The sequence below is a fragment of the Sceloporus occidentalis genome, unplaced genomic scaffold, assembly GCF_023333645.1.
Source record: "Sceloporus occidentalis isolate IW3139 unplaced genomic scaffold, rSceOcc1.0.p SCAF_13, whole genome shotgun sequence".
NCBI lineage: Eukaryota > Metazoa > Chordata > Lepidosauria > Squamata > Phrynosomatidae > Sceloporus > Sceloporus occidentalis.
The window spans coordinates 21,182,321-21,201,576 of NW_028316993.1; the positions used below are offsets into that span (position 1 = coordinate 21,182,321).

The window sequence follows — 19,256 nt, forward strand, 5'->3', positions numbered from 1 at the left end:
GAGAAATAGATAAAACCAATTAGAAATAAATTATTCAAGATAGATCCAGCAGCAAAAAGCAGCAGGACAGTGATTCAGCTGTAACAACAGGTGGGTGATCTCTATGAGCTAGGAGAGGAAGCAGGTTTGATTACTCTACCAAAATAAAATTTCTACAACTGTAGGGAAAAACCAGGTGAGAATTTCTTGTCTGACTTATGTGATGTGCGCTTTTGACACAAGAATGCATTCAAGCATAGGATCCCGAATTGCTGGCTGAGGTGGTGTGGTCCCAGGAGGAAGGCTGTACCACATGACACTTTTGAATGTGTAGCATGGCTCTTGAAACATCTGAAAAGAGGCCAAGAATAGTCAAGTTTGCCTAAATGTTTCAAGAACAGAGTAGAATTTTGACCTGATTACACTATAAGGCAGGGGTAGGCAACCTTTTTGAGCTGGGGGCCAGGTTGGTGTCCCCCAGACAATGGGGGGGGGGGGAGGGGGCGAAGCCAAAAAATAAATAATTAAATAATTAAATAATATAGGACAACATTTTCAAATGTAGGACACATTTTTTAAAATGGAGGACATGCGGAAAAATTTGGTGGTTTTTTAAAAATGTTAATATCAATGCATGTTTCTTAGGCATGATCAAAATGGAGGACATTTGGGCATTATTCCTAGACAGATGGCAGAAATGTACTTCCCTTTCTGACCAACCCCCCTCCCCCCATTCCAAACAGCACATTTGGGCATTGAACATGGCTTTACTTAACATGGCTTTACTTAACTCCTCCTCCTTCTATTGCTCTCAGTACTACTCTCTGGAGCAACAGAAAACGCAGTGGAGGAGGAGGAGGGCAGCGCGGTCGCATGGGCCAGGAGGAGGAGGTGGAGGAGGAGGCGGCGGTGGCAGTGGCGGCAGCGGTGGCAGCGGCAGCAGCGGCGGTGGCAGGACCGGGCTGGGGTCGGTCCTGCCGCCTCCGCGGGCTGCATCCGGCCCACGGGCTGGGGGTTGCCGACCCCTGCTATAAGGCAATATATGTTATATTTATATGCACATTTTCTCCAAGGAGCACAGGGCAATAACCATCATTCTTCACAGTTCATTTGACCCTCATAACAATCCCGTGATTGTAAGTTATGTAGATAGAAAGCAACAGGGCCTTGGTGACCCAGTGAGCTTTACATCTCACAGGAAACTGTAAACTAGGCTTTTGACTCCTATTTGGACATGGCAGCATTGTACCATGCTGCTTCTCTGCAGCACTGTCCTAATATGAAATGTAGAGACATGGTATTCTTCAGTACCCAACATCAGCAAAACTTGATTTTCTTTCCCTCCCACAATGGCAGCTGGTGGCTTCCATTTCAGCAGGGCAGACTGGTGCAAACTAGTCTGCTGCTTGAAGCAAAGTCATATATGAATAGTACTCAAAGACAAAGAAGTTATTTTGGCTTAGGAAGCAAAAAATCCCACAAATGCCTCTCTACTGGCAAAAGACAAAAGCAAATAATAACAACAAATTAAATAGCTGACAGCCTGCTGCCTTTACATGATACCCAACATCTGTTGCCTGATATTGTTTCACTCCGTAAAATGGTAGTGCCAGCCCTATGCTTCTCAGAGGCTCAAAAAAGGCCAAAGAACTGTCCATTTGTAAGGCAGCAACACCCCCAAATCGACTTATCTCATGAGAATTCAGAAAGACAGAACATAGGATCAGCAACAGCATATTGGACCAAGTGGGTTGTAGAAGCTGCAAATAACTTCAAGGAGGAAGCCAAAGAAACAGCTTCAAAAAATCAAAGAATAAAGAGCACAAGGTTCTTAAGGGTAAGAAACATGTGTGAGTATCTATTTTTAGTTACTGTTGTTTCCTGTCTTTCCTGTAAAGACTTCAAAGCAGCATAAATTACTCCGTTCCACACTACAACCCTGTGAGGTGGATCAGATTGGTAGAGAGCATCTGACCTAAAACCACAGACTGAATTTTATAGAATCATAGGAGTTTTTCACAGGGGGGAAATTGGAAGGTTATACCAGGGGCAATGAGGAGGCAATCATGGGGTTTAACATTAGTTCGCATGAGATCATCAAACAAACATTGAATGCAATCCAGAGTCATTCATAGGGTTTCACGTTTTTTCTCATGAGCCTATCATACAACATTGAATGGAATCCAGTGCCGATCAGAACACAATGGAGAGTCATCCCCAAAATGGGTACATTTAATACATACTGAATTTATAAACCCTGTTGCAATGCAAATTTACATTAAATTCACATTTGTCTTCGTGTGGAATGTATTTGGAGATCACCCATGGATTCCCTTCAATTCCCATGATCCTCCCAAGCTTCATCCTCCTCCCTCCTCCTTCCTCCGGCGCCACCATCACCAGCCCTTCCCAGACCTCCTCGAGGGTGGCGGCGTTCCTCTCCAGTGCCGTAAAGAGCCTACCGGCCACCGATACAGCTGCCTCCTCCTCCACCACCCACAGCCTCAGGAGCTCCAGCTCCTCCACCCAAGCAGCAACGGTGGGCAGGAACTCCTCAGTTCTCCTTTCCTTCCCAGCGGCTCTGGCCCCGACCTCAGCCACTCACTGGGAGAGCATCCCTCACCTCCTCTCGCCTCCCCCAGGGACATAGCCAGGATTTTAGGAAGGGGGGGGCAGACTAAGTGTCACCATTATAATGGGGCTTGGGCGCGGCGGCGCAGCAGCACGCACCATTCATTTTTCTAATGGAAGGTGGGGTCCAGACCCCAAGAACCCACCCCCTTGGCTATGTCCCTGCCTCCCCTCTCTCTCTCCATTTGCCTGGCTCCAAGGCCTCTTGGGTCACCTGGCCCACAAGGGGCCCCCGCCAAGGAAGACGCTACTCTGGAGGACCCTGCAGGAGGTCCTTGCCAAGCCCTGCCAGTCCTGCGACACGGCCTCGGTCACCCCAGAGCAGCACAGGACCCACTGTGCTGCCACATCACCTGCCTCCCCTTCCCGGCAATCACACTCTCTCAGCCTTGTGGAAATGACAGCTGGAGGATGTGCATGTGCAGAAAAGGTAATTCGCAAGGTGGCAATAGGGATTTGTCCTCCCCCATTTGATGCTAAATGTGAATTGGGCCCTCTTTAATGTGGATCTAAATTCTTGTTGTGCTTGTGTATGATAACCATTTGCAAATGGAATTGCTTTTCTGGGATGCCAGCACTTTATAACTATTTTTGGGATGGGAGCGCATAGGTCCTTGTGTGATAGAGTTGGAATATATCACCAGGGACATTCACTCTAACACCATACCACACAGGAAGACACTCCCAAGAGATGACTAACCAGCCATTGTTTAAAAATTTCCAAGGAAGAGACTTCACCAAATTCCAAGGCAGCATATTCAACGTTCTTCCTAATGTTTAGTTGGAATCTTTTTTCCTGTAGTTTGAATCTATTGCTCTCAGTACTACTCTCTGGAGCAACAGAAAACAAGCTTGTTCCATCTTCAGTATGACACCCTTTCAAATATTTAAGCATGGCTTTAAACACTGGAGTGCCCAGAAATGGACTGTACTTACGAGTCAGTGTAGACAGTCTCCTACATTCCAACCCAATATTCTAACCAAATTGCAACAGCTTATGAAACATCTTTATATTAAGGTTAGGCTGTTTATATGCCTAGTGCAGTGTTATCTGCTGACTGGAGCTAAGTCTGTTGGCATTATCTTGGTCAAAAAGCCTTTCACATTGGCTGCTATCTGACTGTCACCTTCAACAACAATAACAACAACAAAAATAACAACAACAACAGAGTATCCAGGGTGTTTCACCATAGATGTCAATGGACTGACTGCCACATGCCAATGTTATTTACTGATTAGCAACATGCTGATTTTTTCCAAATGTTGACTGCTCTGATTACATTTTCAGGTTTTCAGTATAATCTCCAAATCATCTGTGGCTGAGGCTAACTACCAAATATTTACATAGTCAAAGAATACTCAGGTTGAACTTGTATCTAATTATAGAAACTGAAAATATTTAATTTTCCTTTATATGTTGGGAATTTGTTTAGTGGGAGAAAACTTTTAAAGTTAAAACGCCAATGAAATTATATATATTGTAGTTTAAGTTATTCTCGAGCCCATACAGACAGGCCAAAATAAAGCTGCTTCGGGTCACTTTGGAGGTATAATCTTTAAATGATGCATGCGTCCTAAGAGTCCAAAAGCCATGCCAAAGCCATGCTCCAGTCCTAAGGTCTGGAGCACAGCTTTGGCGCAGCTTCTGGCCTCTTAAGATGTGTGCGTCATTTAAACAGCATACCTCCGAAGTGATCCGAAGCAGCCTTATTTTGGCCTGTCTGAATGGGCCCTCTCCTCTTCTTGCAAAGATTAGGAACAGGAATTAAGTAGAGCTGATCTTGGGAATTTGTTCTCTTTGCCTTTATTTTTTCTTTCTTTTTGATTAACTATGGTGCAAAGCGCCAGTCTGGATACATGTTAGGGTTGCCTTGGGGCTTCCTTTACAGACGCCCCGCAACCCTAGCACGTACCTGCAGCGTGATAATGGCGGTGCTCTGTATGCATGGGCGTCGTCATTATGACGTCACAGCCGTGCTGTAACCAAACAGCGCAGCGCAGGAATGATACGTGACACCACTGTAGGGCGCTTGTGGTTCCCTTTCAGTGGCGCCGGAAGGAGCTCCAAAACAGAGCTCCTTTTCGCCGTGCGTATCGCTGGCACAGCCTTTACAAGGCCGCGCCAGCAATACAGAAGAGAAAGGGGCCGGGGAGAAGCGGCACTTTGCCGCTTTCCCGAGGCCTGGAGAAGCAGAGGATCGGGGCCTGAGGAGTGGGGCTTGCTGCAGATGCCCAGGCCCCAATCCGGCGGGGAAAGGGGCGGGTGCAGGCTGCCTCAAAGGAGCAGTCTGTATCCCGTCCAAATTAGATAAGAAACTAGAAGCGCAAGAATTTAAGAGGATTAAATAACATCTAGGAAGTATTTTAAGATTAGGATAAAGAGAAAATTTTCTGGCTTGTTAATGTTAGTTTGTCAGTGTTAGTAATTACTGTTCATATGTCTATGTCTCTACGTCTATTTAGTTGCATCTTATATGTTATTTATAAATATTTAATAATATTTTTTTTAAAAAAAGAATACTCAGATGAGAAAATAAATGATGGATTAAGCCAGCCACTTCTATGGAAAACAACATAGAGGAACGGCTTCATTTTTAATGTTCATAAAGAATAGGTTCTTCTGGTCCAAATGAATTTATCCTGAAACCTCTAATAATGTGCATAATTTAGACTGAGGCATGGAACTGGGCTGTAGTTTTGCACATCAGCAGTTTAAAATATGCAGATGATACTATTCTACTAGCAGAAAATAGCAAGGACTTGGCATGATTGCTGAGAAAGTCAAGGAAGAAAATACAAAGGCAGGTTTATGCTTGAACAATAAGAAAAATAAATACTGTTAATTTATATTATATAAAGTAAACACTTACAACATTTAAATAGTTCAAGATTTTCCATACCTTGGTTCAGTCATTAATTGGAATGAGAATGCAGTCAAGAAATCAGAAGAAGACCAGGACTTGGAAGGGCAGCTATGAAGGAACTAGACGAGTTCCTGAAATGGAAAGATATATAATTGTATACTAATGTTAGGATTATCCATGCTATCTTATTTCCAATTTCCAATGTATGGCTGTAAAAACTGGTCAGTAAAGAAAGCTGATAGGAAGAAAATAAACTCATTTGAGGTGTGGTGCTGGAGATGAATTCGACAAATACTAAGGTCTGCTAAAAAGACAAATGAATGAGCCCTAGAGCAAATCAAGCCTGAACTCTCCCTAAAAGCCAAGGCAATTAAACTGAGACTGGCATACTTTGGGCATATCATGAGAAGACAGGACTCCTTAGAAAAGACAATAATGCTTGGTAGGTAGAAAGCAGTAGGAAAAGAGAAAGATCACATTACAGATGGATAGAGTCAAGCAAGGAAGCCATGGCTCTGAGTCTGCAAGATAGGATACAGTGATTTGAAAGTCTCTCATTCATAAGGTCAACATAAGTCAAACCCTACTTGATGGCAGTTAACATTAACATCAACAAAGCTATTTCTTAACAAAACCCTGAACAGCTGAGTTTGAAAAGAAAGGCATATCCAAATACCTTTGACCTCCCACAAACCAGGACTGTGGGAGAGTTAGGCAATTTGAGACAATGGGCATAATAATACCCCCCCCCACACACACACACACACTCACACTCACACTTTTTAGAATATAAGGTGAATTTATAAACTTTAAAATGTGTAAGTCATTTTGCTGACTGGTGTTTGGGATGTCTTCCCTGAAATCCTACTCTGAGGGCACAAAAGTGAACCACTTTTTGCAGCTCCTTTTTGCACCCTGGAAAGGCCAGATTAGGTCCGTGGCATGAGGTTGCCATGGCCCCAATCTGGCTAAGAAAAGGACGGTGTCCCACCGCCCCTTCAGGGTGTTTTATCGACCCCCTAACTCGGTAAAGAGAAAGAAACTGTAACTGGAAGACAAGAAAGAAATGGGTGGCCCAAGACATTTTCAAGAAAGCTTGGAAAAGTTACTTCTTTGGATTACAACTGCTAAAATTTGAGAAATTTTACTTGTTTAGTTAGTTCAGGTAATAACTAATTCTCCAGTCATTTATGGTTCCCAAAGGCATATTCTGAGATGTTTTACTTTTGCCCCAGCCTGGCCAAAGAGGATGAGAGTCCTTTTTTCTTTAACATGGGATGGTTTGCTGCTTCTTCTCCTCTTCTTGCACCTGATCAGTGCTAGACAGGGGCAGGAGGCAATGGTTTGGTTATACTCTCCCCTTTACCCCATGTCTTTTGTGCCTTAGGTAACCTCTGACTAATGTAGCAGCACCCCTAGCTGGGCGTCTCTTGAACCATCTTACAAAGTTAAATTGGAGCCACATTCCTCGGTAGATCAGTGAAGGCATTTAAATGCCCATTTAAATGGGCAACAATGTCCTTTTTTAAAAAAACTTCTTTAAGTCAGACTTCCACCTTACACCATTTTCTGTCTTGCCAGTTGAAATAGCCCATATAGCCCAGTATTATGTACTTTTAACTAATAACAGCTCTCCAGGTTTTCAAGCAGAGAGAAGTCATGCTACCTGCTTGCTTTAAAGGGCCATGCCCATCAAGGGAGATGGTTGTTAAAAGCATGCCTTTTGTCAAACAGATTTTTTTCAGTGCAACAAAAAGCATGCTTTTACGTTGTCTCCCTCAGAAAGAGAACATAAATGCTGCAACAGTATGCAGAGAGGCACAGAGAAAGCAGCTACTCTCCCCCTCCATTTTGGTTTTCTTTTCTCATGCAATAAGTCTTTTGGACACAAACAAATTTTGGTCGTGTTCAACTACATATTTGTTGTTCTGCCCTTAATGCTGCAGAAGGTAGATTGGGTAAAGAAACAAACAATGCCTTAGCTTTTGTCACAGGTCACAGCTTTAGAAATCCATGAGAGCATTTGTCATTTTTCCAGACAGCCTTTTAGGTCATGGTGACTGAAAGATATTCCTACAGAGCAAGCATGAACAGGCCAAGATTTGATGCCATTTATAAGGATTTCAGCTTGCTCTAACGGTTGTCTTATGAAGGCCTAAGTAATATATGGCCTACCAGGGACTGGACTACAACTGCTATCACCCCTAGACATAGGCTTGCCATATCCCGCCTGGGGGTGGGACTTTCCCGGTTTGGGGCAGGGCTGCACGGTCACGGCCCGGTTTGGCCCCGCCCCCGGGATTGCCCCTGCTCCCGGGCGAGATATAGCAAGCTGAGGAGGATTTCTCTTGCCGCTTGGGCCCAGGCTTGCAGGGAAAGCCTCCCTGAAGGGGAGGAGTCCCTCTCTGCTTGGGCTCCGCCCCTGCCGGGGGCGGGTCCCAGGCCTAAAGGGAAAGCCTCCCTGAAGGGGAGGAGTCCCTCTCTGCTTGGGCTCCGCCCCCGCCGAGGGCGGGTCCCAGGCCTAAAGGGAAAGCCTCCCTGAAGGGGAGGAGTCCCTCTTTGCTTGGGCTCCGCCCCCGCCGAGGGCGGGTCCCAGGCCTAAAGGGAAAGCCTCCCTGAAAGGGAGGAGTCCCTCTTTGCTTGGGCTCCGCCCCCGCCGAGGGCGGGTCCCAGGCCTAAAGGGAAAGCCTCCCTGAAGGGGAGGAGTCCCTCTCTGCTTGGGCTCCGCCCCCGCCGAGGGCGGGTCCCAGGCCTAAAGGGAAAGCCTCCCTGAAGGGGAGGAGTCCCTTTCTGCTTGGGCTCCGCCCCTGCTGAGGGCGGGTCCCAGGCCCAGAGGGAAAGCCTCCCTGAAGGGGAGGAGTCCCTCCCTGCCTGGGCTCCGCCTCCGCCAAGGGCGGGTCCCAGGCCTGCAGGGAAAGCCTTGGAGGCTCCTATTCAAATGTAGGACACAAAAAAAATGTGTCCTACATTTGAACATTTTGTCCTACATTTGTCCCGGTTTGGAGGTCCTGATGAATGGCAACCCTACCTAGACAGCATAGCAAATTGCGAAGAATGTTGGGAATTGCAGTCTAAAACATCTGAACGCATACACATTCCTCATCCTTCAGATAGAGCAGGGGTAGGCAACCCTTTTGAGCCGGGGGCCGGGTTGCTGTCCCTCAGACAACTGGGGGGCCGAAGCCAAAAAAATAAATAATTAAATAATTTTAAAAAATTAAATAAATAAATAAACCGGGACAAATGTAGGACAAAATTTTCAAATGGAGGGCACTTTTAAAATAAAAAATGGAGGACACATGAAAAAATTTGCTGATTTTTTAAAAAAAGGTTAAGATAAATGCATTTTTCTGAGGCTTCTATAGACAATTGCCACACCATGCCCCTCGCGCAAGACGCCAAAGGCCCCGGCGGCAATCGGTGGCAGGACCGGGCTGGGGCCAGTCCCAAGGCCTCGCCGGACCGCATTCGGCCCGCAGGCCGCAGGTTGCCTACCCCTGAGAAAGAGGATGGGTGGGATGCACACAGGACTTGATTTCTTATGAAATAATTGGGAACTTCAAGATGGCCCAATCTACCTTCAAGTTAGATTTTTGTGGATTTTTGGGGCTATGTGGCCATGTTCTAGAAGAGTTTATTCCTGACATTTCACCAGCATCTTTGGCTGGCATCTTCAGAGAATGCACTTGGGTTGTGTTGACCCATGTGATTTCCCCAAACATGGGGAACTTGACTGCATAATTTGTTGCATTCTCTGAAGATGCCAGCCACAGATGCTGGTGAAATATCAGGAAAAACCTCTTCTAGAATGTGGCCACATAGCCCGAAAAACCCACAAAAATCTATGGATGCCAGCCATGAAAGCCTTCCACTTTACCTGATGATCTTCAGTTTGAAGCAGTTTGTCTATCTGGTCAACTGAAAACAATTTCAACCAGATGCAGACTAGCAACTGTTTTGACAGTGTAGCTGAGACAGGTATGCAGAAGCCAGTGCGTCCCTCAGTTTTTTCTAGCTAGCCTGAGCCACTGGCCTCAGCTTGGATCCAACAAGTGGGCCTTGAGGTGAAAGTGGCCTGATGTCTGCCCACCTGCTCTGCAAACACAAAAAGAGGAAGCAAAGGCCCTGGTTGCTAAATTACAGTTGAATTAAGAGGCTGCAAGGCCTTCTCGTGGTATCCTGCCTGCGTGGATCAACTCTGCGTGTAGTCGTAGTGGACACAGCGTGTCTCTCTATGCCTCAACAAGGGTTATGGGCCCAGTGTCCGTATGGACAATGCTTGAGTGGTCATGGGAGATCTAATTCTCCAAGTGGTGAGCAGTTTTTGGATTCCTGGAGGGCTGAAGAGAAAAGTCCTTGAACGGAGTGAGTTAAGTGTGTATTCTCACTGCCTCTGTTGTTATCAGTCTGTTGTGAAAGGCTTATCTCACTTTGAGTGAGTTGGCAGCTTGCCCAGGCCGTTAGCTGTTTGCCCAGATGTCTTCTGCAGCTATTTGTTTGAGAAACACAGTGTAATGAAGATGACTTGTGGGACCTTTTGATGGACAGCCTGCAGGGAGTCGCCAAGGCAGAGCTGAGCTTGGAGTTTGTCACATCTAGGATCCTGGAAGAAGTCCAGAGGGGAGACTATGATCAGAAATCCAGAGAGATGACGAAAGCAAGCTGGAGACAACCACCGACCACCTCCTTCCTGAAGGAGGGGAGTGCTGTGATCTGCAGAATAAGGAGATGTTTTTCCTGTGGAGAGACTGGACACTTGAGAAAGAACTGTCCCAGAGTCTCTGCAGCAAAGAAAGGACGGTCCTCACACAAGAAGAAGCCCCAGGATGGGAAGGGGTTTTTTTCTTCTGTGGAGGGAGTTGTGAGTGGGAAAAAGGACCAGTCTGTCTGGATTTTGGACAGTGGTTGTTCTCACCACATGACCCCAAACAGGGAAGAACTACAGAGCCCAAAGCCGGCACCAGTTGACACTGTGGTGTTTGCAGATGGTGAATCTGGCAGTGTGGAGGTGCAAGGGTCTGTGTTTATCCCGGGGATGAGGAAAACATTTGATAATGTTCTGTGTGCACCAAAACTGCAGAATAGCCTTGTGAGTGTGGCATCCCTTACAAGTGATGGCTATGAGATCTTTTTCAAAGGGGATGAAGGGATTGTCTCCAAGGAGGGGGCAGTGTGTGGTAAAGGTGTAAAGAAGAATCACATTTACCACATGGTGGCACAGGTGCAGTGTGGGAATGTATCAAACAAGCCACTGCATGATTGTTGTGCGCATTATTACCATAAGGTAATGGGACACGCAAGTTTCAAGGGTTTAAGAAACTTGGGCGGGATACAGACGGGCAGGGGAAGACGTCTTGGAGGTGTATTCTGCTGAATACGGAGCCTCCAGACCGCCCGCCCCGGGGGCGTGCTTCAGGTGTTGGGGCTTCCACACGGGGGGCAGTGAAGACACCTCACCTGGGTCCGTTTCGGACCCGTAGCTTCTATACCGCCGCCTCGGAGGACGCCGCAAAGAAAGGGGCAGCTTCCGCACGGGCGGCCCAAACCGCGGCCTTTTTTTTTCTTTTGCCGCATGAGAAGTGCGCTGCTGCGGCAGTCTAGCACCAGCCGGCAATTTCCCTTTTGCCGGCTACGAAGTGCGCATGTGCACATTTAAAGCGCCCAGGCCCCTTTAAACTTTTTTCCCCACCCTGCCCAAGAACAAAGGTGGCCTCCTGCCAGCTGGTGATCAGCTGATGTTGGCATCCTTGCCCGCTTGCGCATTGCGAGTGCCACCACTGGCATCATGGATGCCTCCTCTCCTTTGTTCCCTTTGGTCTTCCTGAAGCTGCAATCCACAGCCACAGCTGTCGCCGGTGCCACCGCCGTCTTCTCCACCTCCTCCGCCTCCTCTGCCCCCTCCGCCCCCTCCGGCCCCTCCGGCCCCTTCGCCTCCATTGCCGCTGCAATGGAGGTCCCATCATCCACCACCATAACAGCTGTAGACTTGGATGACAGCAGTAGTGATGATGATGATGACACAGAACAGCGCACGGCAGTGGCTGCCATAGCACTTCATCAGGCTACTGTTGGCGGTGCCATGGCCCTGGCCAGAGTGGCACGCCTCCGCCGATGCTGGAAGGTCCCTGCATCCCAAGACTTGTGGGACAACTTTGTGTCAACCATATGGTCTGATGAGCAATGGAGGCATTTCTTCCGAATGCCCCGTGCCCTCTTCCACAGGCTAGTGGGCATCCTGCGCCCAGAACTGGTGAAGGCAGACACAGTGATGAGGAAAGCCATCCCGGTGGAGAAGAGAGTGGCCATTGGTGTCTTTTCACTGGCACACAAGTCCAGCTACATTGTGACGGGGGCGCTGTTTGGGACTGGCGTTGCCACCGTGGGGGAGATCGTGGTGGAGTTTGCCCTGGCCATGGAGAAGCTGCTGCTGTCACGGACCGTGTACCTGGGGAACGCACGTGAGGTAGGGACAGCCAGACCACCTTCCCTTTCATCTTTGGCAGCTCTGTGATATTCTGTGTCAAGTGTCACCCCCTCACTGTACATTTGCTGTTCTTGCTATGGTGCAGTTGCGCATGTGTAAAAGAGTTGTCATCTCAATTCCTCTGTTTCTCTCCCTTCCTTTCCCCCATAGATTATGGATGCCTTTGGTCGCCGCGGCTTCCCACAAGTGGTTGGCCTCATGGACGGGTGCCACTGCCTGATCATACCACCCTTGGGGCTGAGGAATGCCTATGTCAACAGAAGGGGCTCCTATTCTGTCATCCTGCAAGGGACATGTGACCACACAGGAAGGTTCGTGGACGTGGAGCTCGGATGGCATGGGTCAGCCCACGATGCCAGGGTGGCACGGAATTCTCTCATCTACGAGGCCATGGAGGCTGGCATCTATGTGCAAGGGAACCCCAGCATCAACATCAGAGGCCAGCAGATCGGGCCCCTGATACTGGCTGACTGTGCCTACCCCATTCGGAAGTGGCTCATGACACCCTTCAAGACCCCCCAGATTCCCAAACAGAAGCTCTTCAACAAGAAGTTGAATCGCGTGAGGGGGGCCGTGGAGAGATCGTTTGGCAGATTGAAGGCGAGATGGCGCTGTCTCACTGCCCCACTGCTGGTGGCAGAGGAGAACGTGGTGCCCATCATGGCATCATGTGTCATTCTGCACAACATCTGTGAGACCAAGGGCAGGGTCCTGGATGAGGGCATGCGATATAGGCGCCGTTTTGTGCTGCCCACCCTGGCAGCAATCACGGCGGATGAAGAGAATGCCAAGAAGGCAGCAGGGGAGGATGTGAGGAATGCCCTGGCAGATTTTTTTCTGACAAGGAGAATCTGAAGGATGGCTCCTGTGCCATCATCTGTGATGTCAGAGTGCAATGTCCTGTAATAGCATAAGCACATGAATAAATGTATTCCAATATCCACAGCCTGTGTCTGCCTATCATTCCTGATCTGTGCTGTGGGCATGTTTTGCCACGTGCCTGAGGGGGACACACACAAACACACACACACAAAAGGTCTCCTGGCGCCTGTTTTCCTGGGTGAAAAAGATACATCAGCTCCAACTGCCAATTGCCCCTTTGACAATGTATCAATCCCCCTCAAATTCAAGGTTTCCTAATGGCCCATTTGAATGTATCAATAGGGCACCCAGAGGGCATCTATTGGGGGAGAAATTCAAACTGCCCCTCTGAAAGCTTTCATTGGCCTAGGACCACCTTGGCCTAACGGCCCTGAGCCACAGGTGCCCATATATACCCGTGCGCAACTGTGCAAGACCCCAGGACGGTGATCAACATGGCAGCGCCACGCAGGAGGGTCCCGGTCCGAATCGCCTACTGGTCCAATGAGGAGGTCGGGATCCTCCTGGACTCCCTGATGCCGCAGGCAGCCGCTCGAAGGGTGATGGCCAGCACAAACAAGCCCAACCGGGGGCATTTTCTCCAGGTATCCCGTGCCCTCGAAGAGCGAGGGTTTCGAAGAAAGATGCATCAGTGCAGAGTAAAGTTTAAAACTCTGAAGGCATCTTTCTTCGAAACCCTCGAAGACTTCGGGGAGCACCCCCCGGTTGACAGGCGGCCACCATTCTTTGAGCGGCTGAAGGACCTATGGGTCAGGGGAGATAGGCCCAGACCGGAAGATCGCCGTCCTCCAGGTAAGCCAGAGCTCTTGCCATGCCCTGTCCTCCCCTCTTTGACCCTTCCCTTGCCCTCCTCTCCTTCCTGCATGGTGCCAATGCCATCCCTCCTCTTCCCTTCTGCAGGCGTGCGGCCGAGGCGGAGGCGGAGGGAGGGAGGGCACCGTGCCAGGTCGCCCTCTCCACCATCCTCGGGGGACGAGGATGTCCCCGAGGGTGGGCCACAGCCAGAACCAGCTGCTGTGGCCCCTCCGCAGCCAGAGCAGGCTCCTCTGGCGGCAGGTAGGTCCCTAGGGTGAGGGGTGGGGGTTGCCTGACTGCAGCCCCCACGACACTTGTGCCCTCGTCTGCCATGCCAGCATGGTAACTTGGGCCTTTTCTTCCTCTTTTGCAGGGCTTGAAGTCCTTGCTGCTGTCGCCGCCGCTGAGGAGCCTGGCCCGAGCCGCCGCCTGCCAGGGGAGCCAGGGGACTTGGCCCTCGATGCCAGGACCCTGGATCGAGTCCTCCAAGCCCGGCAGCAAGGTAAGTGCGGAGGTGAACCCAGGGAAGGGAGCGGGGGCACCCAGAAACCCTGCCTGTGGGAGTGGGTGATGGGCTCCACAGGCTGACCCTAACCATCCTCTTTCTTTTCCCCCCACAGAGAACCGGACGAAGAGGAGGTTCGCTGCCCTGGAGGAGAAGGTGGACAAGCTGGCGGAGAGAGTCTCCTCCATGGAAGAGACCCTCCGGGAACTCCTCCGCCGGCTGCCCGCCCCACCGCCTCCTCCCCCTCCCTGAAGCAGCTTCCCTCCCCTGCCCCCTCTGCCATCCCCCTTCACCACCACCCTTCACCCTCCCCCTTCCCTTTGTACATATTGTACATAGAATTTTTTTATTGTTGTTATTAATAAAAAAAATTATTTAAAAAAAAACTTGTGTGGTTCATTATGCGCAACTGCGGCAGTGTGGCTGTGAGTGTGAATGTGACAGCTTAGGCACAACTGTGCAGTCTAAAGCTAGGCAGGAGTGCTGGGAGGTAGCAATGTCCAAACTCTGTCCTTCCAGGCGTTTGGACTTCATCTCCCAGAATCCCAGACCACAGGGCAAGGTGGCTGGGGATTCTGGGAGATGAAGTCCAAACGCCTGGAAGGACAGAGTTTGGACATTGCTGGTTTGGGGACCAGTGAGCCAGGCATGGTGGGAGGAGAGAACAGGAAGGGTAGAATACATTAGATAGGGCTGGGAGGGAACACATGCCCTGGGAGGCGAAATGATGTCTTTATGGGACATCATGGGACCTAGTGCCTTGTCAGTGCTCCCTGCCCCTTGATCCCAGGACCCCTCTAGTTGCCCTTTGCCTTTGGGGGCGGGGTGTGGGCGGTGGGACTGCCACAGAGTCACTGAAGAGGCTGGAGGATGACCCAGCAAGAGGCTGCTGAGACAACTCCACCTCCATGGCAACTCCCTGCTCCTCAGCTGGAAGGATTGCTCTTGCTGGGAGCTCCTGCTACCCTACTCCTTCCTCCACGACCCTGGGGACAGCCCTGGCTCTTCCAGCTCTTGCTGGGGGCTCCTGCTGCTCAACCCCTTCGTCCACGACCCTGGGGACAGCCCTGCCTCTTCCACCCTGCTCCCTACGTACCCTTCTGCGTCTCGGGCCACCCTGCCCTCATGATCTCCAGCATTTGCCCCATCAGAACAGTCTGCGCTTCCAAGGTGGTGTTGAGTCGCCTCTGCTCCTGGTCTGACCTGTCTATCGATCTCTCCTGGTTCTGAACGGCCCTCTCTTGAACTTCTAGGTTCCTCTCTTGAAATCCCAGTGCCCTCACTTGAACTTCTAGGTTCCTCTCATGAACTCCCAGTGTCCTCTCTTGAAATCCTAGTGCCGTCTCTTGAAATCCCAGTGCCCTTTCCATGATCTCCCTGCGGGACTGTCTGCCCCTCTCCCTGTCCTCAAAGGCTCGCTGCCCCTGCTGCATCAGTGCTGCCATGTGCTCTTCTGAGCAAGCCTTGAGCTGATCCACAGCCGCCACAGTTTTAGTAGCTGCTGACGGACGCACCCTTTTCTTCTTGGTGGCAAGTCTCTCCTCTGCTGACATGGCAGCTATGGGATTAGCTGGAGGTGGTTCTCCTTCTCCTTCTTCTTCTGCTTCAGTTCGTCCTCCTACTATGGGACATACAAGCAGAGAGTCACAGAAGCCTACAGTTAGCAGAGACCCTGAGGGCCATCTAGTCCAACCCCATTCTGCCATGCAGGAACTCTCACTCGAAGCTGTGGCAAAGGGTAGAGCTTCAAACTAAGGGCGTGGGGAAAGGAGAGATTTACATGCAAGGGAGGGGTGCCTTAGGAATGTGGGACACATGCAGCACATGACCATGCCAGGGACACTCACAAGCCTACTTGCACAGCAACCTTGCAAACATACCAGCACAGTAAGCAGTGAAAGAAACATGCCACAATTGCGCAGTTGAGCCATGCAGTTATAAACATAAATATAGGGTTTACCTTGCATACTCTCTTCGGCCTCACTGCCATCGCTGGCGGGTGCACTGGCCCGGGAGACAGGTGAGCGGTCACGGTAGCTGCTGGTCGTGGAAGAGGACCCAGCACGAGATGGTGGTCTCCTTCTGGAGCTCCCAGCCCCAGCAGACATTTGTCTGAGCAGGGCGCGGGGGTCCAGAGGTCTCTGGCTGCTGGAGGAATCACCCGAGTGGGGGTGTTCCTCCTCCTCCTGCTCCTCATCTGTATGACAAGGGACAAGGGTCATCTCTGCCCTGTGCCCACCCCGGGGCCACATCTTCCCCTTCTCCCATTTCCCCCTCCCTTCCCCCCAGGGGCCCTGGCGCATCTTACCCTGAGGGGGCATCAAAAGGTCTTGGGCACATTCAAGGTCCGGGGTCTCGTCCTCCTCCTCCTCCACCACCACAGGCTCCGCTCTGGCTGGCTGGCCCACTGGGACCCTCACACGCTCCCCACTGGTGGCTAGTCTATTGGGTCTGATGCTTCCATCACTTTTAATGAAAGCATGCAGCTCCTTGTAAAAGGGCAGGGGGTGCCCTTCTTAGTACCTCTGGCCTGGGCATCTCTGTATTGTTTGTATTGAGATTTTAGCGACTTGCATTTTTGGCGACACTCCTCCAAAGTTCTGTTGTGGCCCTTGGCTCTCATGGCCTCTTCCACTTCTCGATATGTGTCAGCATTCAGGTAGGACTGCTCCAATTTCTGCAGAATATTTGGCTGGGACCATATAGCTATGAGGTCAGCCGTCTCCGCATGAGACCAAGACGTCCCCCTGCCTTTTTTCAGGGTGCTGGTGGATGGCTGTGCCATCCTGCCTGGTGGCAAAGGGGAGCCGCCGCACAGCTGTGCCAGGAGCAGCCGAACTGTGCCCGTTCCCAGGTGAAAATGGCGCAGGAATGTGTGTAGGGGGTCACTTTAAATTCCAAACTTTCCCTTATCACTTTCTACAACCAAAACATCCGCCGGCAAAACTTACAACTTCCCGCGATTCCAGCAACGCATGCGCACATGGAGCTCTAGGGTTAGGGTTACGAGACTTAAAATGCGCCGCAGCTGTGCCGCAGCTTCCACAGCTGCATGGCAGCGGACGCTGCAATTAAAGCCCGACTGCAAACCACGCATGTCCCGGACCCCGACCCAATATGCGATGCAGCTGACACGGAGCTTTTAAATGGGCAACTTATATTTGCGCCGTGGCACAGAGATCCAGAAAGAGGTTTGCTGGACACCAGACAGGATCCCAAGGCAGGAGGATCTGAAGTGTCAGAAACCAGGACAGAGGTTTCAGGGTGTGCCAGAGACTGGATGTGCCAGTGAGAGCCAGATGCTGCAGCTTGACAGGTGAGTTGTCAGAACTGGGTGGATTGGAACATGGATCCACAGCATCTAGGACAGCAGCAGATAGAGAGTCAGGGACTGGTCTGACAACCAGTTGTCCTGGGAGTCTCATCAGCTGGAGGTCAAAAAGACAGTTACCTGGGGCAACAGATGCAGAGGTTGCTGTGTTGTCTGGTGGAAGGAGTGCTAGACAGTGGACTAGACAGTTGGCAGAAAGTCTAGGGGAGCACTGTGGCACTGCAACTGGTGTGAACATGAGTTTACAGACATGGTGGAGGCACGGCAGAGTTTTGGACTCTGGAGTTGTAGGACTTGGTAAATTGTGGGGTGATACCAAGAGTCAGAAGGCTAGTGCAGAATAGGGAGCTTAGCTGCAGTGTGTTGGTTCTTGGAACAACATGGCAAACATTTACACATAGCAGACACCTGTGGGATGTCACACGTGGGTGGCTAACAGGGATAGTACACACACACATTCAGGACTACATGACACATGAGAGAAATGTGAATGACACGTGGGACACACCGCATGTCATTTGGAGGGGAATGTCAGGACCATGTGGCACACTTGGCCTGGAAATGACATGGATGTGGCCACTAGGTGGAACTGCAGCAGAGGTAACTACAGTTCAAGTGGCAGGTGTGCATGAGTCAGCATTTGGAAGCTGTGCATCATAGGACATCTGATGAAACATGCAAGTAGGTGAAGTCATCTAGAAGTGCATCATGGGATACTGTATGATACAACATGCACTGGGGATGAAACCAGCAAGGTTTAATTGGTGGCATGGCTATCACATGACTTCACAGAAGACCACCTATATAAGGGAGAAGATGTCTATCTCCCTTGGTTGGCTTGTTGTGGTCGATGACTGGTAAAGCACTTTGTCTGTTTGTATATAGAGCTGTGAGTATCCAGATAGCTGTCTAGTACTCTTTGCATTTTTGTACATAGCTTGCAACAAGTGATTAAAGCCCTCTTGTTTGAGTGAGAGCCTTGCTGTCCAGCAGTGTTGATTTCTTCAAGCCGGGAGCTCAAGGCTGAAGTCTGCGTGGGAGGAATTTTTCGTTCTCTGCCTGAAGCCTCTGCAGACGTCACTCCAAGAGCCTTCTCGTGGCATCCTGCCTGCGTGGATCAACTCTGCACGTGGTCGTAGTGGACACAGCACATCTCTCTATGCCCCAACAACTATAGTTTCCATGACAACTTCTCAAGGGTTTCAATTACCATGGCTCTCAAGAATACTGTCTTTAGGGAATCTCTAATTTGCCAGGAGGGTTTGTGTGTGTGTTGTGTGCCTTCAAGTCATTTCCCGCTTATGGTGACCCTATGGTGAATCTGTTCGGAAATGACATGTATGTGACCACAAGATAGAGCTGTAGCGGAACCTATTACAGTTCTAGTGGCAGTTGACACTTGACACTTGAATTATAGAATGATGCTGCTGTCCTTCAGAGAGAGTGTGTCAGTTATGACAGTTGGTGTTAGAGTAACTGCCTCTCTGTTTTGTTGTTATGGTTGTTTGGTTGGCAAAGTAATTTATTTATTAAAGTAACTTATTTTTTAAAGCCCTCGTGTAGAGTGAAGGCTTGAAGTGCTCTTGTCGTTATTTCTCAAGCCGGGAGCTCAAGGCCTTTTGCAGTGGTGAAGGAATATTTTTTCTTCTTGGCCTGAATTCCTTTTCAGACATCTCTTCAGATTCCTTCTCCTTGGAGTCCTGTCGACGTGGTTCAACTCTGCAGGTGGTCGTGGTGGACACAGCGCATCTTTCCATGCCCTAACAAGGGTTATGGGCCCAGTAG

The 19,256-nt window shown here is 49.9% G+C and overlaps 1 long non-coding RNA gene across 4 annotated transcripts in view; it reads right to left on the reverse strand.

The window, feature by feature from the left end:
• The window catches only part of LOC149305169 (uncharacterized), a 120,901-nt gene that overhangs the window by 53,172 nt on the left and 48,473 nt on the right, over positions 1 to 19,256 (reverse strand). For all 4 annotated transcript variants that reach the window (XR_016271863.1, XR_016271860.1, XR_016271862.1 and 1 more), the window contains exon 2: positions 5,511 to 5,605. This is a non-coding gene — a long non-coding RNA (uncharacterized LOC149305169). The remainder of the gene's footprint in view (positions 1 to 5,510; positions 5,606 to 19,256) is intronic.